The 25,078-nt window shown below is 42.0% G+C and overlaps 1 protein-coding gene across 2 annotated transcripts in view; it reads left to right on the top strand.

Annotated features, from left to right (window-relative positions):
- The window catches only part of LOC107226445 (leucine-rich repeats and immunoglobulin-like domains protein 1), a 296,998-nt gene that overhangs the window by 128,045 nt on the left and 143,875 nt on the right, over positions 1–25,078 (top strand). For both annotated transcript variants that reach the window (XM_046732867.1, XM_046732866.1), the window contains exon 4: positions 17,827–17,890. The gene's annotated coding sequence lies outside the window, so the exon portion shown is untranslated. The remainder of the gene's footprint in view (positions 1–17,826; positions 17,891–25,078) is intronic.

Raw genomic sequence — 25,078 nt, 5'->3', positions numbered from 1 at the left:
TGTTTGTCCACCTTAATTAAGAGGTTGTTTTGTTTACTTGCCCCGCTATATTTGATTTGTATGCTGATGCTACTCCTCCTCCGTACTCCGCTACTGCAGCAGTCTACCGACTCGAGCTTCGTTAGCTATGCTCTCCTACGGAGAGATGGCCAACTTTGCCAGGGTCTGTCCCGTTTATACAGGACAAGTATGAGACACTTGAAGGATCCAAACACCGCTGGAAACACAATACCGTCAACCATCTCGTTATACTTAGCTGTGCAGTCTGTACCAGCCTTATTCCGGTTTCTAAAGAATCAGAGCGCTGCGGGTGAAAAATTAGAAAACCACGAAACGCGCATCAGGCTCATTGTCAGATATACACCTGTACGTAACGCACAGTTTTCTAAACTGATTTCATCTTTCGTTCTCAAGTTGTTTCTTTATTCTCTAGTTTTTCCCCCCCCATCTATGTATCGTTTTCGTTCCATGTTGTTGTGTATGGCGAGTTACACGATTTTATTACGCTCTTTAAAAAAGTTTTACTCTTTCGTAGCCAGAGGTCGAACAGGCTATTTCGTTCCTCTTTCTCCCTCTCCCTCCCTCTCTTTCTCACTCTCTCGTTCTACACTTTGGCTTCAACTAAGTTAATAATAATTCTCTGCGTACGAAGGGTGATGAATTATTCATTTAATTAGTTACGAGTTGGTTTCGTAGGACGCGTGTTGGATGTGCTTTGGCTCAGAGAGCTCAGGGCTGTACACAGCTGTCAGAAACAGTGCCAAATACTACTTTACATAGCCTCATCTGCGAGAAATCTCGTTCGAATTCTTTGTCCCCGTCTGCGTCGCGCGGTCGCTAATCACACCCCTGTAATAAGTTATACGGTGAAATAAAACATCGCCCGGTATTTTCGCCTGGGCTGGAATTAAAAATATCGTAAGCAAACAACGGCGAATAAACGAAAAGTAAACTAGTCACGGAAGTAAGCCGAAGTGTCATCAGAAACTAGGGAAAAGTCGGCTCGAAACGGATTATGAATGGAAAGGTTGGTATTAGTTAACGAACCAGCTTATTGTCAGCCCGCTGATTATACGAATTCAGAGCGCAACTTCACCGCGGCGACACTCTTACCTTAATGAACTCCATATTTATGGTCCAGCTCGTGTGTCCTTCCCTTGTGATTCGCGAACCTCAATTACCGAGCTGCTCCTCCCTCCAGCTCCCTAGAGATTTGCCCGCGTCGAAACTGCAGTTTTTTTTTTATTTTTTTTTTTTTTTTAATATTTATTTATTAATTTTTTGTGACAAGCCTGCGGACGTGCAGCCGAATTTTTGAGCAACAAACCGACTAGTTTGCATTCTCAAAAAATTTTATATATTCAGAAGCATGGAACGATAAGCGTCGTGATGGTGGTATGACGGTGCGAAGGGAATAAGAAAGTTGGACGAAGGTTGCAGACTATACTTAAATTTTTCCATTGTGCAGAAGCTGCGGCAGCTGCATCGAAACTCGCGTGGGGATGGTTTTTGAATCCTATCTTCATTACGCAGGCCTATTCCTTACGTCGTTTTCGATTTCCTTACGTAACGGGTATATTGCGAATGCCATGAATATAGTTTGGTAAGAACGATATCTCCAAGTGCTGCCAGAAAATGCGAACTCGTTCGCAAGGAAAAACATCATGCTTTCCAGAAGAATAAGAAACAATTGATTATCGCGCTCCAGTTGCTTTCTCCCTCCACCTTTTTCACATCCCCTTTCGTCGTTCGCCGGTTATTCACTTAGCTGCACCCAACGGCGATGAGAGAACAAAAAGGGAAAAAAGTGAGAAGGGAATAGGGAATAGGGAGAGACTCGCTCCTCTTCCTTCACCTTTTACACCCCGCGTCTAGGCCAAACATCTTCGGATCGCAACTTGAGGGGCTAACTAATTACTTCCCGCGACAGATCTGAATCTGAACCTCATTCCTTGGAGCATTTCGCACTTCCCGCTAGCTCCGACTTTGACTTGCAGGAATACCTCTGGACATTTTACATAGGAACCTTATCTCCCTCCTTCTCTCTCTCTCTCTTTCTTTCTTTCTCTTTCTCTTTCTCTCTCGACTTGGCGCCGTTTCATCTTAAAATATACACGCGCTCTTATCGTGGGCACTAAATCAACCTGCGGACTGGATTCTCTGACTAACTAGCCAAACTCAGTTCCGTGTCAGCAGATCAACCAGCTAAACTATCGCATGCTTCGGGGTTAACTAAATTCTGACCCCCGAGGCTCGATCGATCCGTGAAACATGCCAAACGATACCTACTCCATGAGAAAATTTTCGGCCGTGCGGTGCTTCGCCCCTTGTAAAAGCTGAACCGTTTTCGCAAATTTCAGACCTCTTCTACACGGCTCGTTTAAATGCCTCGAGACATCCGAAACGAGAATTTTTCGCGAGCTTGCGTCAAATTTCATTGCGAGCATTTCGTGCCTCAAACAATCAATTATACTCTGAAAGTATCATCGGTGAAAAAGTTCGCAGCACTTGACTAAACAGATAAACTTCACTTAATTTTTTTTAATAAAGAAGTTCAAAATGTTCCGGCACACTATGGTTTGCCAATTCACCCAGAGCAGTGAAACGTTTAGTATTCACATCTTCGACCTAAAAACCTCAATGCTTTGCGTAAACGAAATGAAACAACACTAGTATTCGAAAACAATTTTTTTTTTTCGATGCAGTGTTAGAATCACCATTACAGGGAATAATGCATTCTTTTGCACTGAAAATCAAGCTTCAAACAATAAACAAATATTGGCCGGACAGAGAGTAGCAGTTCCAACGAGATATGGTACAGACGACTGCGAAAAGCATACGAAAAAAGTTGTCGGACCAACGAGGATTTGTGATTGGCATTTACCGGTCGGTCGACGTGACCTTTTGATCAGTGAAGAAGCAGAGATCCTTCGCCCCATAATTCTATTTAGGCTTTCCTAGGTCCACGGACGCGATTCTCCTTCAGAAAGGCGGCGCTTGCGTAGGTGGCTGGGTGAGCAAAGGAGGAACAGGCTAGTCGGTATAAGGTATACGTGTAAAGCCAAGACGGAGTTTCTTCCCGGGCCACGCGAGGGAGGCCAACTGAGGGCCGAACCTTGCGGCAAAATCAATTTTTCGTCCGTCTCCTTTCAATTACCGTTCACCCTTCGACCCAATTATCCTTCTCGTGGTCTCCGCTACTTTTTACTTCCACTCTCTCTCTCTCTCTCTCTCTTTATACTTTTATCTCGTTTTTCTTTTCTCACCCCTTTCCCATCGCCGCTGGAGTGAAAGAAAAGTAGGAGGAAAAAGGAGAGAAAAAAATTGCTGATAAATTCGTTAGTGACTTATCGTTAGTTGGAAAATTAGCGACGAGAAGAAAAAAAAACGAACCCAACATTCCCGTATTGTTGCTTATTATACTTCGATGTCTGGGAACCAATATTTTTTCAACGTCCTGCAGGATGATATCGAATCTCAGAAATTTTTAATCATTCAACACACACCCATGGTGTTAATTGTACTATAAACAAATATTTTTTGTTAAGTTAAAACAGCAAAATGACACGGATGCTTGACATTTTTCAAACACTCGCAAAAATCAATAGAAACTCTGTAATATTTCATTGAAATTTGTGAATTTCTTTAATACTCGATCTTCTCACTGAGCAGGTGATAAGCAAATTAAAAAAAATAAATAAATACAACATGAAAGACAAACTTTAAAAGGCGACGACTTGAACAAAAATATTCCGACACTTGGAAATTATTTTCAGTCGCACGTGTGTATAAAATATATGTATGCGTGCAATGTACTAATCTAGCGATGTCGCTCGATTGTCAATATACTTAACGTTTTCGAATTTATATATTTTATTACAAACCGTTTCGATGCGTCTCGTTCGATAGTGATTTGAAGGAAATCCGTTAAAAGCTGTCGTATCGAATGAATCCGGGGATTTAGAAAGTACGAACCGTCGATCACTCCGCGATATTGCGCGCCATTGATCGCGTAGACGGAATGTCCGGAAATCACCGACGGGTTTAATCAGCAGAATGCATCTGTAGTTTTGAGCGGCCCGTAGGCGATAACGCGGTGACGAGGGAAACAAACCGAAACTCAGAGAACTTGGATCGTTCCCCTCCCCTTGAACCCCTCCGATCCTCTTTCTTCCGTATCTCGCCACCCTCTCCTTTTCCCTAGCGAAGCGTCGCGCGGTGTCGCCGTTTTTGCCGCAACTCAGCGTATTTGAAAAATACTGCCTCAAGCGAGCGAAACAATTTATCCTGCATTCTGTCGCCCCGGTTCCACCCTCCAACCCCTGCCCCCCCCCCCTTCTCGCACCTTCACCTCGCCGAGATATATTGCAGCGTTCCACGGTTTCGCATGGGTTTCACCCGGGTGTGAAGGAATGCCTGTAACACCTACCCGTGACTTGCGTACGTCGCAATCTCTGACTTACCGCCACTCGGAAATCGATTCGAACACCCGTGTTCCCAGATTTTTCAAATTTGCTGGCGAGAAAAAAGAAAAAGTAAAAAATTTCCGTCCTCTCGCGAAAATTTTTTACTCCGTCTACGTCTCTATACGGTATTATTTTCAGCTCCCACTCTCTCTCTCTCTCTCTTTTTTGGGCCAGCCGTGATGGCACGGCGTGGACCGGCGAACATTCTTTGGGAAAGTAAATCGAGACGAGACGACGCCCGAAACGCGTTGATAGTCGTCGCACGTGCCTCACCCAATATCGGCGTTCAAATATCACGGGAAATCTGCGCGAGGTGGGTAAGTTCGACGCAGAATATTCGTGCAGATCCTGAGTGAGACTCACCTGAGATATATCCTATAAGAATATTGCCGGATATCAGAGAAATTCTTTCTTCGAACGTTCTCGTAACGCGAAAGACAAATATATTTCCTAGTCGGGAATTCGTCGGGCTCTAGTTGAAACTTTATAATATATATATATATATATATATATATATATACATTCTCCGTGTATAAATTTCTCTCTCTCTCCTCGCGTTCTTTTTTTGCTTGTGATAAATTCCAAGTGCCGCGGAACGCGATACCGAATGAAAAATCGCGTGCCGCTCACCAGACGTTCGGGTGACTGTTATTTCTTTAAACATGCACGAATGCGTGTAACACTGTAACGTAATGTACCTACGTACGTATGCAGTGCGAAAGGTGAGACCTAATTTTTATCGAATTGGCATGCGGAAAGCTGGCATCAATCCTCCGAGACAGGCTCCTGCAGCGAGTAACCCCCGGCGGTAACATTTCGCAAATTTTTCTTACTCCGAAACCTCTCAAACTCTAAGAGCCGACCGCTTTGAATTCCGAGTGCTTAACTTTGGCAACGGCACCCTGGTGGGCTCGAACGCCATCTTCCTCCTCTTCCCCCCCCCCTCCCTTCGCTTTTCCTCTTCCTCCTCCTCCTCCTCCTCCTTCTCACCCTCCGTTCCTTACCCCTTCTCGCCGTTACCATCCTTTCGGAATCTGCACCCATGGAATAGACAAGGAATATAATATATAGAGAGGAGAGTTTTTTGGTCTCACCGTTTGAACTCAATTCCGGCTTTACGGGACACTTGAACGTATCTGTCGTGTAAAATGATAAGGCGAATTGCTACCGCGGTTGTCACTCACATACCTCGTCTAGACGCTATATATTTGTCTCAAAGTAATTCTGAGTTTTCGAGTTTCTCCTTTATTCGACGATGCTCCTGTTGCTTTTGCTACTTCTGCTTCTGCTTATGCCACCGCTAGCCGAACACTGCCGCCGTCTTCCTAACGAAGCAACAGCTTGGTAATTGAATTAGCAGGCCTGCCAGACGGCTCCAGGCTGACACCCGTCGCCACCGTTGCTAATTTTTCCGCCTTCTTTCTCCGCCGACTGATTCGTTTATTATATTAATTTTTTTTTTCTTTTCTTTATTTTGTTTCATTTTTTCTCTTTTGCAAATTATTTCCGACTTTATATCATTTCAATATTCATCTCCGGAGGTTTAAATCGGTACCATCGGACATTTTGATTGAGCACGATCCGTAGAGCGAAAGAATGCTATTTTTATATAGAAATAATTTACAGCGTCTGATGTTTCTATTACTTTCCAAGCGAGATTTCACCCGGTTCTGCGTAACGTACGTGAGGTATAATAGGTACGGCTAATAATCAGGGTGCTAACTTAAACTTCGCAACAATCAATTAATCCAAACGATTACTACCAATCAACGTAGTAATCAGGTTAAATAGGAGGGCGAAACTCTGCCGGGGACGTAACGAAGTTACTCTCGACTAAAGTGGCTAAGTGGTAAGTCACTCATTTACATTTTAACCAAACCCGACTTTACGCGGCTGCATCGGCAAGAGGGTAGGTACGGCTGCATGCATATATTTCGACCCGCGTTTCTCCCTGAATAAACCTCAAGCTGCATCAATATTTACTCGACTTACCTCAGCGAAGAATAACGATTAATCAAAATGAATCGATGAATAATTCGTTGTATGAATAAAAAATAAAAGAGAGAGAGAAAGAGAGAGAGAGAGACTGACTCGTGTTTCTGTTTTTTTATTTAATTTCTTTCATTTTTTAAATTCCTGTACAAATACAACTGAGTTGTCTTCATACCTATCAGACGAACGTTGCATAGCGTAATAGCGATTAAAAAAAAAAAGAAAAGAATTCGAAAAGTTCAAAAGATATAAACGATTTGGGATTTACGTCTAGTTGCGTAAAGAGAGAAATTGGGGAGCAAAAAGCGGTAAGCTTCCCTCCACTCGGTCTGTGTCCCTCTAGAGAGAGGAGAGGGAAGGAGAGAGCTTAATTTATATCGCAGCCCATATCTTGGCGAAGCTAGAGAGATCAGAGTCCTAGTTCCATTTATTTCAAATCTTTTAGCGGAATTGGTGGATATACGTCTTCCTCCGGTGACTCGGAACACCCGGAGCCAAGTCGATGTATCTTGGCGTCTTCTGGTTGGCAGTTTTCTACCCTGCAGCACCAGCACGAGCGACACCAATACCAGAAAAGTCGTTTCTCTTAAATTGAAGTTGAAGAAATCAAGATCAAGATATTCTGACGGAGATTAAAATAATTTGATCGGCAAATCGATTCCCCTCCAAGGAATTTTCAACCTAAATTGTTTTTGCCCTTCAAACTCTCGCTCTCTCTCTCTTTCTCTCTCTCTCTCTAAACTTCGCTTGAGAGAAGAAGAGAGTGAAAAAAAAAAAAAACCATAAGTTACGCCGACTTGCGGAGATAAATTTTTGATTAAACACACTTTTCGTTCTTTCTTCCATCTTTTTCTGTGTTCATGCTTTTACGGCTTTTGCAAACACGTCTCGCTACGTCATCGATAAATAATGTAAAGCAAACTTGAAACTAATAGAAACTTTCCGAAGATCCAAGTCTTGAAAAATTCATTACGTTTTAAACAGTTGCACGCGATGCAATCGAAGCCTTTTCTTTGTTCCGAGATACGGCTTATAAATTATCATCAATTCTGAAAATATTTCTTCCCCTTTCGATATTTCCTCCTCTGGCCGAAGAAGAGTATCCGAGTAAAATAATGGAAACGGCATTTGGTTAGGGCTTAACGAGAATCTCTTGAAAGTCCTGCAGGGCGTTATAACACCGTGGATTTTCTTCCTCCTCTTATTTCTGGTTCTTTCCTCGCTGAGAGGCGGAAGCTCGAACGGGACAAAGTCGGTATATCCACAGAGACGTAAACGCGCGTCCACACACGCAGAAATTCCTATAGAAGATATTCCTTCGCGTGATATAAGTACGAGTCCGCATACAAAGTTAGTGTGCGAAAGCAGTCGAGAGTCGCGACGTAACGATGTCTCGAAGGGTGCCTCGCCCCTCCAGGCAATGCCGGCTGCGGGGGTGGCGCTAAGGGATGTAACCCCATATTACTGCAGTTAGGGGACTGCCCCCTTTTTCCTGGGGGATATATCGCTACAGGAGCCGGTATTGCACCGCCGGGAACTGTATGGCAATAATCGCGAACTTCCATTCATGCATTCCAAACATCCACAGGATCCTTCTGCCCGACCCCTAAGAGTCACCCCCTCGGTCACACTCGAGCACTTTTATTCTGCTTCGGGCTTGTTCCTCGCTCAGCCGGTTCAAAATCCTGTGTACAACACGAACGAAGACGCTTCGCTAAGGGTGAAATCAGCGACGGTAAAATATAATATATCGTAGAAAAAAAAATCATCGTTCCTGTTTTACCTTGGCTAATAATTGAGGATTCAATTACTTAAGCGAGAGTAATAGATTTGTTGTTTTAGAAGAAGTGATAAAAAATTTAAAAAAATACGGCGTATCCTTTAACATCTGCGTCATTATCGCTAAGGGACGAAGCGAAACTTCGCCGATTGTACGTATTAAAAGTGAAATCGGAATGCGGATTAATTCTCACGTGTCGCGATATTTCTAGCATTTAATAAAAAAAAATAATAACAACAATAAAAAACAAAACAACCGAAACGTATTTCACGGCATACAGTGACGCGTTAGAAAAAGGATCTTTCGTTCTCCCTCCTTTTCCCTTTTTCTCCCGCGCCCTTTCGAGTATGTATACATATACGTACATTTCAGGGTGTATCCAGAACCGCGAAACTCCGTAGCGAGTTTCCCTCCGTGAATTATACATTCGCATTCTTTATCACTACGCTGCATAGGTATATAGCGGGGGTGTTCATCGTATTACGATTCTCATATTTTATTTATCCACCTTATATCCCCAAAGTAAATTCCGATTGTCTTTCGACTTAACGTACGTACGTACGTTGGTATGTACATTCGTATCTACTTCCACATATGTGTAATATTACGTCCCGTGTTATACTATCACCCCCGTCTCAGGTGAATATTTGTTTCCCTCACGGAATTTACAATTGCAGATATGTAGCTAGATACACATGTGGGTATCGGTAGGTACATAATATCTACCGATACGTGCCCATGTATATATATATATATATATATACACACACGCACAGCACTCTTCCTCGAAGATTTATACCTTCTCCAGCCACGGGACGTCGCTTCACCAACTAACTCTTTCAGACCTCCCGATTAACTTCTGTCCACCAAATAATCAATTTTTTTGTTTTTAAATCCCGCCATTACGAAGTATTTTTTTTTTTTTCTTCCTAGTGAATTCGTCGTTTGATATTTTTCACGTCATATAAATTAGCAACGGAGCTTCAACGCTCTTCTATACATATATTGCTGTCGTAAAACTATTTTCAGAACAAAAGATTAATCATCACTTTTCGAACTGTTTTTCATACCCGACCCGGTGAATCTTTGGAAGAAAAAAACGAAGTGCGGTCTGTGATCAGTTCCAAAAGTGATTCAATGGACGGAAAATAAAATAAACAAAGTTTAAGCAGGCGTTAGCGATAGATCGGATGTTTTAAAATGAACCTACAGTGATCGGTGTGATCGAAAATCGTTTTTTTTTTTTTTTTTTACATCTTCTCCCCTCTTTACAAGGCCCCGGAGAGAGATTTACTCGAGTAAAAGTTATACACGGTGATCGTGACGGATGTGACTCGTTACAGCACGAGCTAATACAATATTTGAATCAGAGTGTTGGGTGTTGTTTCACCAGTTGCGGCTGTACAAAGTCAACGTAACGCCACGCAGCGTAGAAAATGGCGTGCGTCGGTCGCTTGATGCAAAATCTGCGGTGGATACACGCGTGCACGCATGTAGATAGACACATGCGTGTATAGGATGACAGGTACGCGTGTACGTATATAAATGATAGCACGTGTCAAGCTGTCAGACTGTGTATATTCTAGGGGGATGAAAACAGCGGGGGATACGGATGTATATACAATAAGGGACGGGATTTGATTCGAGGCCTAACCCTCCTGAATCCCGATATAACGAAAGGGGTAAACAAGTGCAGCATCACCGGCACATCGCGTCGCATTGTGGGAAATACTGCGATATACATATACGTATATCCACGCATACTTTCCGCGACAGGGAGTAACGGGATGCCATGGTATATACATAATATATATATATATATATATATACTGTGACGCCATACGACGGTCGGCTGTACACGCAGTTTGATATGATTAATTAGAGGGTTAAATTTCACAGGGTTTCTCCCTGTCCCTCAAGGAATCTCAAGGATCCGTGTCAACGTTGTGTCAAACGATCCGAAATTACTTGGGGCTATCTTGTATATATACCTATATATATATGCACATTTCCAACGTAACGAATTCTCTACTATGTAAACCTATAAACTTCAGAGGATCCGCTGGGATAATTAGTCTAGCTTGAAATGTGTATCTGTTATTAATTAAATTATTAGTTAATTTATTATGCCGATAATTTCGTTGACGATAAATTTTCATATTGCACACGCTGAGTTTAACCTGGAAGAAAAACAGTTACGATAAATAACCGGTCGTATCAGTGGTGGTGAAAAATTATTCTGTATTATACATTATAATAGACATTATTGATAAACTCTTTTCTTAATATATTTTCTTTTTTGTTTTTTTTTTTTTTTACCCAGCTTCTTACGCCCGCGTTAAATATTTCGATTTCCTTGATTCGACACATTTTGCCATATACCGTAATATCTCGGCTCGGCAGAATGAAATTGCCATTCCACCCACGCGGTAAAATTTTTCATCCCTTCTTCTTCGTTTATTATCACTTTTCTTCCTCCCTCTCAGGCGTATTTTAAAATGCGCCGAAGCGAATACATTCCCAACGGTATGCAACAGCGGGGATAAACCACATCTGATTACCGCGAAGGTGGGTATATTTAATATGCATTTACTTGCGTATAGTGCAATTACCCCTCGTGGCCCGTTGTGACTTGTAACGACGGTGGTAAGAGAGCCGATGGTTTTGCGACTCGCGCGAAGTAGGCAAGCGGCCACACACGCGACTCCGGGGTCGTGAACCCGAAGCGACGCGACGCCACCTGTCCTATAATGCGCGAGCTGCAAGCCCCGGGGGTGAGGATCGGGATAAAACGGGGCGAGAGGTGTAATCAGCGCCCGCGAACCCCGGGGATTTTAAAATAATTAATCATCCCATACCCGCCGATGCAAATGCGTCAGGGCGGCTCGGTTATGTTTGACTTTTAAATGATCGGCTAACTTAATCGCGCGCAACGGTAATATTCATCACTCCGTGCATCCCTGCAGCCAGTCGCACCACCTTCACCCTCCTCGTCAAAATTTACACGAAATCTCGGTGTTCGTGATTTTTTTACTTTTTTTTTTCTTTTTCTTCCTCTTTCTCTCTTTACCAATTCATAACGTTTCCGATCATTTCTATGCATATTGTTTCCAATACTTTGTTTACTAACAGAATTAGAAATCACCGATTTGCCGTATGTATGACGTGGACGGAAGACGTTTTTTTTTTCTTCTTTCTTTTTTTAAATTTGGTTTTTTCCACACTCGGGGTGAAGTGATTTTTTTACGTAGGTATGTGACTGGGATATTGTGTGGGATGCATGTTCAGGTTGGCATTCGTGCGAGCAGTTGGTATCGGGGGCGAACCTTTTTTGCATACCATTATGCATCGTTTCTTATCGTCTCGTCAGGATTCGCGATAAGCCGGCAAGTCTAACGTGTGTACGAATGACTCGCTGCATGACTAATGTCGACCAATATCCATTTATTAATATTTTATGCTCTCGTTATACATATTTTACCACGTTTTTATTTTTATTCTACCCCCTCGCGCTTACGTTACGTTTTAGGTATGGTTTTTTCTACTTTTCAATACTTCAACTGCTCATTAACGATGATCGATCGATTTTGAATTATTTCCGGGACTGAGATTTTCACCGTCGTTATATGCACGCTGGGTATATTGGTGTTACCTCACTTATTTCAATGGAACGAATATTTTAGGGCGCTGATTCGAAATGGCTGCACGATGTCGATTGATAAAATTTTCAGAATATCGCCTCGAACACGTCACGATAACGTATAAAATCGTTAATTGTTAACCGAAGAGAACGAAAAAATGCAATCAATATCCCTTTAACGTAATAAGAATCTTGTGGGTATACATATGTGCTGACAATAAACTAAACTAGACTAAACCAAACTGCAAGAATGAACAATTTGCATGAAGTTTGCAGCAGAAAACAATACGCGCAAAGTGAGTACGCGGAGTGATGTAAAATGAATCGGGTATTATAGTCGGCCGAGTAACAGTTGCTGCGTCGTTGCAGGCAAACGGGGTGATTGTCATTACGGTAGTTTGAAATTGATGGTATACATAATGGAACGTGATAATTAGCAGTATGCATACATGCGGGAGGGATTATGGATTTGACTCACATCCTATTTTTCATAATATTAATCGGGGCTACAGCCGAGCGAATCCGTCTGTTAAAATGCAAACTGTGCATTGTCATATCGTGCCGCGTATAACGCATTCGACCGATCTACATAATTCAAAATATCTCATCCCCAGCCATTGTCATGCAAATCCGATTGTTATATTTGCAACCCTGCTGCCTATATCGTCCTCAGCCTCCCTTCCGCCCTCCGCAACTGTCTTTCCCCCTTTAAACTGCAGTGTCAAAAGTCGCCGTCTCGCTTATAACAACGTGCACTCGCTTTTTCGATCATCCCTTGGCCTCGGAGGAGACAATGAAAGACGCAACTATCACAGGAAAAAAGACATCTTCCTTCGCTCCCCGTTTATACGCGAGATTCTGAAATTCGAAACCGTTCCGCATATCTTATGGAAGAACACCGAGATTTCTAATTTGTAAATAACATTTGAATAATACCGGGTCTTTGAGTCGCGCTCACCGTATTTAACACTTTTGGTGTTTCGCGTGTGGCTGAAACCATAGCGCGGGGCTTCGAGGCTCGGCTCCGAGAGTAAAGTCTTTAAGCCACCCTTATCCAAACCAAACAAACTTTTCCGAGGGTGCGTTTATACATTTAATATCCTCACCCCCGTCGCTGGATATTTTCAAATTAACATCTTACCCCTCGCCCTCCTCCGACTTCGCGCCTTACATTATACGCGGACGTAAATAATATGTGCTTATGGTTTCCGTGAAATTTATTACTCCGGGGTATATACTTCTACCCGTATTACGTCATATTGACGATACGGGTTCGAGGGACCTCCACTCCCCTCGTTTCCCACAAATCAAAGATGATGCCCCCTAATTCCCCTTACTCTCAAAATTCTCTACTTCACTCTCGCTGTACGCAGAGCTCAAATTTTCGGAATAGAAGCCAAGAAATAGAATTCCCTAGTTTCGCTATTTATAAAATCCCTTCCAAATATTTTGCCACGTTTCGTCCAACGCTACTCTAACGCCCGAAAAAAAGCCTAATATTGACAATTTATTTTGGGAGTGTGGAAAAATGAATAGAAGTTCTTTTCATAGTTTTTATTTAACACGTATTGACGTTGACAAAAAAAATTTATTATCATTTTGATGCAAAATGGCGGTGACAAAGTCAATCATTGAAATAGTCTTTTTTAAAACTCCTCCACAAGAGGACGGTTTTCTCGTGCAGTCTAAAACCTGGAACAAAAAACCAAAAAATTGTATAATTTGTACGCTGTTTGCCTACGGGATTACATAGGGATTCTTTTAAATAAAATTTTGTAGAATTGGAGCAGTTTTGAAAAAATAAATCGATTTTTGGCCAAAAAAATAAGCAGTAAATTGTTTATAAAAAAAGAGGTTCACATTATGTAGAAAAAAAAAAAAAAAAGGAAAAACAGCTACGTACTCCCATAGAAGGTCTAATTGTGAAGCTACTGTCAAAATTTCAAATCGATCCATGCAACGGTTTTAAAGTAATCTTCAAGTAAAATGCCTTTGAAGTTTTACAAGCACAATCCTTGAAATTTTCAGTTTCTCGAAATTGGAGCATTTCTCTCTTTCAGGGTTTCCTTCACCGTAAGACCATAATATATTTTCTAACCAAAAAAAAAAAAACATCGAATTTACCCCTCAAGTATAATTCTTGCCTCCACTGCTTCAGCATTCTTGTATATACAGCTTCACTGCCTACGTCATTGATTGTTATTAATTGCTGCTTTCATTAAACTCACTTAACAAGGTGAAAGATACAGTCGTATAAAGAGTTTCGGAAGGAGTGAAATAGAACGAAATATTGGATGCAATGGACGTAACTTACGGCAAAGCTTCTGCAGTTGAAATAAAAAATAAATAAATAAATTCCCGAGTGGAAACTCGAATCGTTGAATCGTGGAATCGTTGGAAGGTGTATCGGACAGATAGGTAGATGATCGCGAGTTGGCGGGATTTTTCTGCAGTAGAATTTTTTAATATTAGATCAGTACGAGCGTTCAGGAAAGAAAGGTGGGGGAGATACTTTGAAACTAGAAGTAACCTGCTGCCTCCGCGTAACACAGTAGGTACTTTTACAACGACAGAGGGGGCAGACGGTATTCCCCCAAAGCGAGCGGCCAAGCGAAATCTATAAATAATTAATCGGTAAACTCGGCTGTAAAGCGTTTCAGTTTCTCTTAGTTGAAACTGCAGCAGCAAAGGCTCAAAAGCGTTTCCCTCCCTCCGTCAGAGACGAGCATAGCTCGAAGTTTAATAGAAGAGAGGAAGAGGGTGGTAGCCGGGCGCTTGGTTGTGTGCGACACTCTCGGCAGCACGCAGTATCACTCACACAATTTCACGAAATCGCGTGGTAAAAACTGGCGATACATTAACGAAGTTGAAGCCGGTGATAATCTGCATCGATCAAGTGACTCCGCGGCGTCCGGCCTGAATTCCACTTATACCCAACATTGAATTTCCTTGAAATTCGTTTCGTTTCCACCGTGCCTTCTACAAGCCCGCATTTTCCCAAAACGCGCCATTTCACTAATTTTTTAATTTCACTCAGAAGCACGCGTTCCGTTTCACCTCACCGCCGCTCTTTAACCGTTCGGCTTGCCGACGTTGAGCTTAAAGAAAAATAACGATAAGTTGGCGTGATGGAAGGTTGGAAAATCGCGCGAAATGACACGGAAAATGAAGCAAACGCAATTTTCCGCCTCTTCTCTCTTTCTCCCTTCACGCTCCTTCTCGCTTCAACCCTCTTTTATGTACTTACACGGCGGATAAGGATCTAACCGCAAGCCGCAAAGCAGACGAATAGAAACGCCGAGCTATTCGCCACTTTTTATCGTATTTATCTTTCCCTGTTCTTTACTCGTTTCTCATTAAATTCACTCATCCAGGAATAAGAGAATGGCATAGAAAATTCAATCCTAATTTTTTCCACCTAATGTCTTTCACCGTGAAAACCCTGAGAATCGAATTGATGAAAAAAATTTAAAGTACAGATGATCCCATTGTGCGACTAGCAGTTCTCGGTGGACAGCCTGGCGTCGATCGTTTCAAAAATACGACAAGAAAAGATTGGATCGAGCGCGCGACGATCTGCAATCTCATGACGCGAACTGGGTCGACATTTCGCGACACGTAATGATCGGTAACGTGTGTCGCGGGGCGAGGGGGGAACGATATTGATTGAACCGTGTGTCGCTTCGCGTCACGATGACACAAAAGAAGGTACAACGGGTTAACGACCCTTGAAAACACCGACGTTGTCACTAAGAGTTTCTCTCTTTTACAATGCAGCAGCGACGGAAGTGCTTACCCACGAAGAAATCGTCGAAGTCGGTATAACGTCCGCTGGAGTAGTTAGAAAAATTGCGCGGCGTCAATGAAAGTTCGCAGCGTTTCGTGTGAAATTCTACACCGTCCATTAAAATTGACGTCAAAGTGATGCGGATTTTTATATACAATATTTATTACGCCTTACATTCAACGCTGCAACCTTTCTAACAGCGCAGCAACGTGTAGACGTTTTTTTTTCATTTCTTTTTTTTTTTTTTTTTTTTTTTTTGCAAGACAGTGCGCGGTGAAAATATCTTTGAGAATTTTTCTAAACGCCAAACGCTAAATTTTCGCCACGGGAAAATGAATATTTTTTCCTTGGTTATAATTTATATCTACTCGGTTATATTCGGCTCTTCTTTTTATTCTTTTTTGAACACGGACGAAACGCTTGATGCAAATTCATCCCTTTGAATAAACCACGGGCGCGGGCCTTTATTAGACACCCCGAAATTTTAAGCCGGTTGACCAACAGTGCAGCTTTACCCTTTTCATCCTGCGGTGAAAATCCAGTTACAGTTAGTTAATTTGATGCATATAAACGGTGAAATTAAAAGGCTGAAAATGGAGGACTGTGTGTCTTTACTCCAGTTATATACTGTATTCACGTACAGATATACATACACCTATATAGGTATATTTATACGCACCCATTACACTTTCTCTCGCGAACAAGCTTGCAAAGTTCTCAATTATCCCACTCGCAAAGATCTCCCTTTTTTTTTTTTTTTCTTTTCGTTTACGTTTTTTCTTTGCCGCTCTTCATATATCTCGTAGAAATTATACGAAGGTGATTCGAAATTTCTTTTTCATTCTATTTTCCTCATCCTTCGATGTTTCGTACAATTTTCCGTAACGATTTTTACGAATCTCTCTGAATTTTATACCTCGCCAAATACTTCTGCCTGTATGCACAAATTTTCGCCGATCCGCACAGTGATAGTTTTTCTGTTATTGCGATTACTATTATTATTATTATTATTGTTATTCTTTTTCTCCCACTCGTTCCTACCTATTTTTGGGATTTTTATTCCATATTTTTTTTTTTTGTTTTGTTCTTATTTTTTGTTTTCACCCAACAACGGTGTTAACGGTCCAGCGAGAGCCTCGAACACGTTTGGAAGTTTAAAAAATTTGAATAGCGAATATTCGTATCCCGACGAGAATTCTACCTGCACCCCTTGCCTCGGCTGTTTGCATCTACATATTTACGTATCCTGATACACGAGATACATACATATGTAGATATACCCGATAGAGGGTGTCCAATTCTCACGAATCACAGCCGACTCACTGCCACCGGAAAATCCTCGCCTCCTAGTTTTTTCGCCCGAATCCGTCTATACGTATACATTATACATACAAAAATCAGTTACAGATTACGTTGATAATATATTACTCTCGAGGATTTTTCAGCATTTTGCGAGAGGATAAAGTGTCGAAATTGCGCAGTTTTCGGGAGAGATGCAGGAGGCGTTCGACGCGAGTTTTCTCGGTTCGACGCGATCGCCTGCAGATACGGACATTACACCCCCATATCCGTTCCGCTTATGCACGATTATTTTTAAAACGATATTTGCGCCCGTTCGCACAACTTTGCGGTTTTCATCTGTCGGAGCAATCTCCTTGAAAACTGAGTTCAAATAATCTCCGATATTTCGCGTACGTCTGACAGCTGCATCGTCTTTACGCTTCTCTGCTTTCGCACATTTCGTTCTGTAATCCGTTCCAATCAGTGCATCGCGTCTGCCGTTCGTTTATCATATTGAAATCCAACTTTACCGTGCGACGCGTGAAGATAAATTTGCACAAGTTTACTACGTATTGACGTTTCGCTTTTTGCCCCCGAAGAGGAACGACCGTTTATATGTTATTTTCGCCTCGTTCAAATCCTTTCACATCCAAATCTCCGCCAAGAGACCCGCGGCCGTAGGCCAAAAATGTATCACTCTAATCCGAATCTAAATCCAAATCCTGTTTTCTCTGTAAGCGCTTTCGCCTTGTCGGACAGGTAAATCCTAGCCTTAGAGCGTTGAGATTAAGTAATCTTTTTCTTCTCTCCTACTCGCGAAGAAGACGGAGTAGAGACTGTCTCGATGTCGAGCTAATCTAACCCCGGTTCTTTGTTACAGGAGCTCGAGATAGACGCAGAGGGAGGAAATTGCCTCGAGGCCTACTCTAGTTCTCCGCTCGAGGGTGAGTCTTTTGCAACTTCTCGATATAATTGATTCCCCATAGCGTTTCAAATATTTCCGCACTCTACGTACTTCGTCGAAAATCAATCCTTGCTCGTTTCCCCGTTATTCCGCGTCTTGCGATCAAACGCGATTAGCCAGCCGATTCTCGGACTCGGTTTCCTGCACTTGTTTACCGATATCCACGACTTCTTTAACGTCAAACATTTGCAAACGGAAGTGTGCGGGGGATGTCGACGGCCCCGATTCTCGAGGACAAACATGATCGGAGTCGGGGGTGCAAATATACGACAAAGACGTGTCAGATTTAATATTTATATGGTAGCTGGTCGATCGAGTGTATGTATATATATATATATATATATTTATACATGTGTTATATATATATGTGTTCCCGCGCGATAAGATATCCGATCAAATATTTACGTCGTCTGGTGAAGCATATGCCCGGTCAACGGAGGGGTGTGAGAAAAGACGTGTACGATGATCCGAAAGAGAGAGAAACGCGTATCGAGGTGGACGAAGGTGCGATAATCGAAAGGATCGTTTTTCATCCTGCGCGTATCGCTTGCCGCGTTACAGGACCAACTCTTGGATTACCTAGTGTTCAACTTATAATTTGTGGGTTTCAACGCGACCCCGTAAACTCGGGCGAACGAAGCCTGCAGTCCCTAGTTGGGAAAGTTCTCTCGCAGTCGGTGCTCTCTTGGTATCGCAAATTCTCGGTTATAAACTGTACGGAGTTAAACACCAGCCAGATACCCGCGAGAGAGTTGACGAAGTGAGTTAACAGGGCCGACGGTTTGCACGAGAAGAAGATACACCGTAGTCAGGATCAACCGCTTCCCGCTTACCGGTCAAAAATTCAATATCCGAATTAACCTCCGGTCGCGTCTGGTGCTTCGCTGCTTCGTTTGAAACCTTTCGCGAACAGGATAGACGCCAACTTCGCCTGTAGAGGAGCGAACTTGGACGACCGCAAACTCGGTGACAGGATTTCGTTGAGAAACGTGGAATAGAGTGGATTGGGTAATTGGACGAATTCGCGATTAAATTTTGACTCTTGTACAACGGGGCAATAAAAATTTGATAAAATTTCTCGGAAGTATTCAAGTGTTTCGTGAAACTTACGAAGGTGATCAGTCGACAGGTATAGAAGTTTGATTTAGACGGTGAACAAGCGAAGGAGTTGTTGAATGTTGAATTTTCAAGATAAATTAAATCCAACAGACTCCGGGTGATGCCTTTATTTAATTCAATAATTCAAATTACCAAGTGAACTTAATGCGTAGGAATGAAGTGGTTATCAAGTATTACAGAATTACTTTGAAGGTAAAAATGATTGTTCGTAATACTTGGGTTCATAAAAGGGTTCAATTCTATTTGCTCGTATATTATTATAGTTGTTTCTGAGCAAGCGTGTACACAGGTGTATTTATATATATATATATATACATATATATAGCATTCGGCTCTTCTGCCTAGTGTCAGCTTACTCGCAGTACTCGGGTGTAGATTGGGTTCGTTTTACCGCACGGACATAGGTAACACTCCGTTAATAGAATTGTCAACGACAGGAAAGCAATCCCATTCGGAGCTAACCGGTATAGATTCTAGCGCGAATTACTTCGTTTCCCGGAGGAAGGATATCGGTTCCTAGAATTTCATTAATAATGTTGGGACGGAATGGTGGCAAAAAATGAGTATTTGAAGGAGAAAAAAAAAAAAGAAAAATACGAAACTATCGAACGGTCATTTCGGCAAGCCTAGGCGTACGATCAGATTTAAAATTCGCAAAACGTCCCGAACATCTCTTTTCAGTTACGTTCGTCCGTATCTATATATTTTTATTTTATTTTTTTGCTATTTTTTGTTTCCTACACACCGGTTCAAAGTGTCGAAAATCGATTTGGAAAAGAAGAGTGAACGCCGAACGAGTTAAAGGTGACGTGGTTGAAGAAGAGCGGAAAAGGAATGAGGTCGATAAAAGAAAACAATGGGTTGGTGGTGGGTATCGGCGTGGCTTGATACTCGAAGCCGAGAGGATCGTTCGGGCACGTATTTAAGTCGAAACGGAATTCAAGCTGCAATGTGCGAACGAAAGTAAGTTGGGTATAGGGTATATATAGACGTCGAGACTAAGCCGGATGGTCGTTAGGGGTGGGGGCGCCTATTTACACAGCGGGGAACGTGCGGAGATTAAAACGAATCGTAATTACATCGTAATTATCAACTTGACTCCACTTCACGTCAGCCGGTTCTCGGAACAACAGAATGAAATAGGCACATTTAGGGCCGAATGAAAGAGGTTGAGAGCCGTGTGTATCTTTCACTTGAACGAAGCTTATTAGAAAAGTTTTCCTAATTATTTCGCCTTGGCGAAATAAAACGAGAAAGAAAAGACCGAATGGAATTTTAACGGAAAATTGATCGATCCGAATAGTGTTTGCCTGGCATTTTCACGGCTATTTTCACCCACGTTGAAAACTCTCGAGTTGAATTTTTTCTCCGTATAAGCCGTGATGCGTAAGGGATGGGTAAAAGATTAGGTCGCCGTTGGACTGCAACTATATATATACCAGCTTATATAAAAGCAACGTTGAACAAATGTAGTTGTTTTCGCGAGGCCTTCTTCGGCTGTAAATCAGCACGGAATATTATTATAGAAATGCGATTTCTATCGTTTCAGCGAGCAGGACAAAATTGGTCGTATAAAAGCGAAATATGGAATCGCTTGACGGATAAATACGACCAAACATTAATTTTCGTATGGTAAATAAATGTATGCGTGTATGGATGTACGGTAGGGTTTGGGTGAGTTCGTTTCAACCCTTATTCGTTTCTCTTTTTCGACAATACTTTCCAGTTTTATGTTATGTCTCATATCTGCTTTGCAAATTGCAAATTGAAATTGCAGAGTGACTGCTTTATGAAGTGTTTTTTAGTATAGTCGTTGCTCGGAAGGTACGAAGTTAAAATTTCGCTGATTTATTTTCCACTACTTACACTTGCCTGAATTTTGTTATTCCTTGCTAAAAATTGTTTTCTTTTTTCTTACTTTTTGCACTCCGTTTCTCCACGTACATGCCTGATGCATTACGTGCAAAAGAGACTGCAATAGTCTCAACTCCGAGTCATATTTGCCAGCGTCTGAAAGTCGTTTAATTGAGTTTAGAAACCGAAGGTGCAAACTCTTTTCATTCGTTCCCTTTTCTTTCATTTTTCGTCAACACCCTGGGAATCATTACTTCATTGGTAAGAGTTTTCGCTCTCGGTTATTGCTGGGACTTAATAAGGTTTGAGGGAATAAAGAAGAAAAATTATTTTATTCGCCAAACGCGACGAAGGCTCCTTGAAAATTCATTCGATTTTATTTCATTATGTTGTTATTTCGTTATCGTTATTATTGAAAATGAGGTGGATAAAAAAAAAATTGCATGTATCGAAAAATTTTTGCGAATATTCTACGTTATTAGCTGAATTCGTTATTTACGAATTGGCTCGGCGAAAATTGATTGATATTAGGTGCTCGTGCAGGGAAGAGAGGGACAGAGGAAGAGGAAATACACGATCGCAACAAATGGAGAGGACGGGGGAAAACGGGAGGGGGTGAATATACGTCGAGAGGGCAAAGCGAGGGGAAAAAGAAGAGATAGAAAAATAAGGGCGGGGGCGGGGGAGAACCGAATAAAAGGGGTAGTCATTTTTACGACCTAATTCTTGCGAGACGCCCTGTGAGAGATGCCGATCATGCCTGTGTTATCCCGTCTCGTGTTCGCTTACCTACAGTTCTCTTGTTCGTCGTAAAGACGAGTCGTAAAGTAAAGAGTTGATATCTATAGACAAAACGCTGCACTGGCAGCGACGGCATAGGGCAATGATCAGCTCTTCATCTTATACTGCTATCAACTTCGATTTGAGTCTTGAAATCAGAAAGACGACCAAGTGATCGAGATAGCTGTTAACCAGCCTGAGTGATTGCCCGTTTTTACTGCACATCGCGTTTCGAATGACCCCCTTCTTCCTTCCCTTCTACTCTTTGTCTGATATTTTTTTTTTTTTTGTTTATTTCCTTTGGCCGAAATCGATTCAGAGATTTCCTTGCCACCTCATCGTTATTGCCGCTACTGTATAATCGATCATTGAAGGAAAAAAATCATCGACAATACCGTGTGAAAATAGAAATGATAACCGGAATCGATATAACATATTTTCTATTTTTGTGCCGGTACATACCTTTCTTTCAACGAGCCGATATCTGCAGTAGATGGATATGAGTGTGGATGTGTATAGACACATGTAAGTATTTTATGGAAAGAAAACAATTGCACTAGCAAACAATCGACAAGAAAATTTGTTAAAAATTGAAAGGAGGAAAGAATAAGGAGATAAAAAATAAAAATAAATAAACACGAAACTTTACCAAAGCCCGTGTTATTTCTGTGTTTCGAGGCGATGGATAAATTTCACTGTGTATAGAAGAAAGAAAAAAAATAGAAGTAGTGATCGATAACAAGGTTTCGCAAGCTTCGGACTGCAGACGCGATACAGGGATGCTTACTGAAAATTTAAAAATTTATATTTTTATTATTCCTCCTCTAAGATCCGGTTTCTTTAAAATACCCGAGACCTGCCGGTTTAAAATACGACGCAGCCGCAGCTGTTGCGTCGAACGACGGTAGCGCTGCAGTTGTTTCACATAAAACAATAATTTCTTTAAGTGTAAACACTCGTACGGAGGTACATATATTATCCGAGAATACAGACTGAATATTCCACTCGACGTTTATCTGGGTCTAGGGTATAAAACGTACGGGGGTATACAAAGCAGATCCCCCCAACGTAGCTTCGCCATGTGGTAATCTCACGTGCGCTTCGAATAAAGATGCGCATCTCATACAACGTAGCGTCTGGTGCCCCAGGCCCCTTACCTCGTACACCGTACGTACACCTTCCGGTTATCTTGCTATTTTTCTTAACGACGGAAACACCGTCGAGTCCGATCCCACAATCCACCTCTCGTTTCTCGACGAACGAACCATACATAAACGCAATATTATTCTATTCCGAACCGATGTCAAGACGATACTCGAATCTGTCTCGAATCATTTTCGAACGTATCGATTCTTCTTTTTCGCTGTAAGGGTAAACAGGCTGTACGCTTTTACTTGATACCCGTACTTGTTGTTAGACAATCATCAGACGCGTTGCGAATCGCGGTAGAAGCATAAAGAAAAGGTAAACTGGGACACTCGAAGTTGAGCCCTCGCGGCGCGTCGTTTGACATTTTTACCGACGATGAGTAAAAGAGTCGGGAAGGTTGGTTATAGGAGGGATGAAAAGGAGGGACCTTCGAGGAAAGGTGCGAAGAAGCGACGTGAGGGAAACGGATAAAGCGTATATAATCACATGTACCTATACGGTAACTGCGTGGGTGTTGATACGTGCAACGAGTCGGTCAACGAGCTTACTTCTTCATCTGGACAAATAAGTTTTAAGCGATAAAAAAAACAAATTAAAAAAAATGATAATATTTCACAACGATATATCGTAATTGTGAAACCGCAACCGGGATTCAAGAGACATGTTTTTTTTTCACCCTTATAAAAAACATTCCCAAATACGCTTACATACTTCTGCGTGATCGTCGTTCGTCCGTCGAAGGAATCTACGTTAATAACATTAAATTCCATTTCAAAGGACCGTAAAAATTCAAGAGACTAAAAATATTACTTTTCGTTTCATGTCTTATTTTCTTTTCATCTCTTGAGTTGAGACATATTATACCGTCGGTCGTGTCTTCTTCAAAAGTTTGATATAAACCGACGGAAAGCCTCACGTATTAGGTACAGGTATATTAACAACGCGGTACTTGGCACGTGCAAGCATATCACAGACTAACAATCAGTCCCTAGTAATCACAACTTTCCTTTACAAGTTGTGTAATTTGTCAAAAACAAAGGCAATAAAGATGTAAAAGCAAAAGTTCTTGCCGATATTCGTACCCCGGTGCGAACTAAAATTCGGCATCATACATGACGCTGTTTGCAAACCCTCCTCAACTACTGCCAACAAAGTTCTTAAACAATTAACGGTCAGAATGACGAGTAACAATCAGCGTCTGTGAAAGTTAATTCGATTGTTTCAACCTCATTTATCATAGGTTAAAACTTAAAGCATCGTTCATCTTTCCACCATTTACACACAAACGCGGTTACGTGAAACAATTCGTCAAGTATACAAATCCTTCTTTGACAAATAAATGCACGTTTTTTTTTTATAGTATTCGCATTCACTCAGCTCTGAATTCATTTAGGCTATACTCTAAGGGATGGTAAAGAAAGCATGAGCGATGACACTCTCTGTGCCGCGTACGGGTATTTGCAATGCAAAGAACGAGGAGGAGGACGAGGAAAGTTCACGCAGGCTTTCATCAGTTATAACAATAAGTCATCGCTACCCTTAACTGGAGAGAACACGAGCCATAAGGCTGGCGCACCCGAGTACTTGGCGTAATTAATAAAATGACGAAACGAGGGACAGTCACGACACGCAACCGGAAGAAGTACGCGTGACGCCGAAGCGTTAGGCTATGCCTTGTTGAATTTTCGCTCCACCAGCCGCGATCGGTCATCTTTGCATGGAGATTCAGCCGCAGCTAGATAAAACAGAAACGAAAAATAGACAAATTAACGAGAAAAAAAAAAACAAAAAAAAAACTGGAGTCGAAAAAATACGTAGCCACGCGCAGGGCGACCCTCGAAGACGGAGAGTCCCCGGCATGGCGTTCGGCCCTTTAATTTCCCCACGCCAAAGTTCGAGTAGGTACGCGTCGGCCTATAATTATTCAATTCGTAACTAGCTCTAATCTATTCCTACCCCTCGAGTCCCTCAGGCCTTGCACGAAGCTCCCGTAACCCTCAGGAAAGCCCCAGCATCCCTGAGTGCCGCGTGGTCCACGGACTGCACCGTCAGCCCAATAATCGGTGAGTTTGTAATTATCGTCGGGGAGAATGGAGAGGTCGTAGCTGAAAAAGGGTGAAAGAGAGAGAGAGAGAGAGAGAGAGAGGATGAGAGAGAAAGGATTAGGGCGGAAGAGAGAGCTGTGGGTGATAGGAATGCTCTTTTGTCTCAAGTAGTACTGCAGTCACGGTCGTGTGTGTATGGATGCTTGATTTTCAAGGGTGCG

The sequence above is a fragment of the Neodiprion lecontei genome, chromosome 2 (genome assembly GCF_021901455.1).
Source record: "Neodiprion lecontei isolate iyNeoLeco1 chromosome 2, iyNeoLeco1.1, whole genome shotgun sequence".
Lineage (NCBI taxonomy): Eukaryota > Metazoa > Arthropoda > Insecta > Hymenoptera > Diprionidae > Neodiprion > Neodiprion lecontei.
The sequence above is the reverse complement of the archived record's forward strand: the minus strand, read 5'-3'. Positions and strand labels throughout refer to the sequence as shown.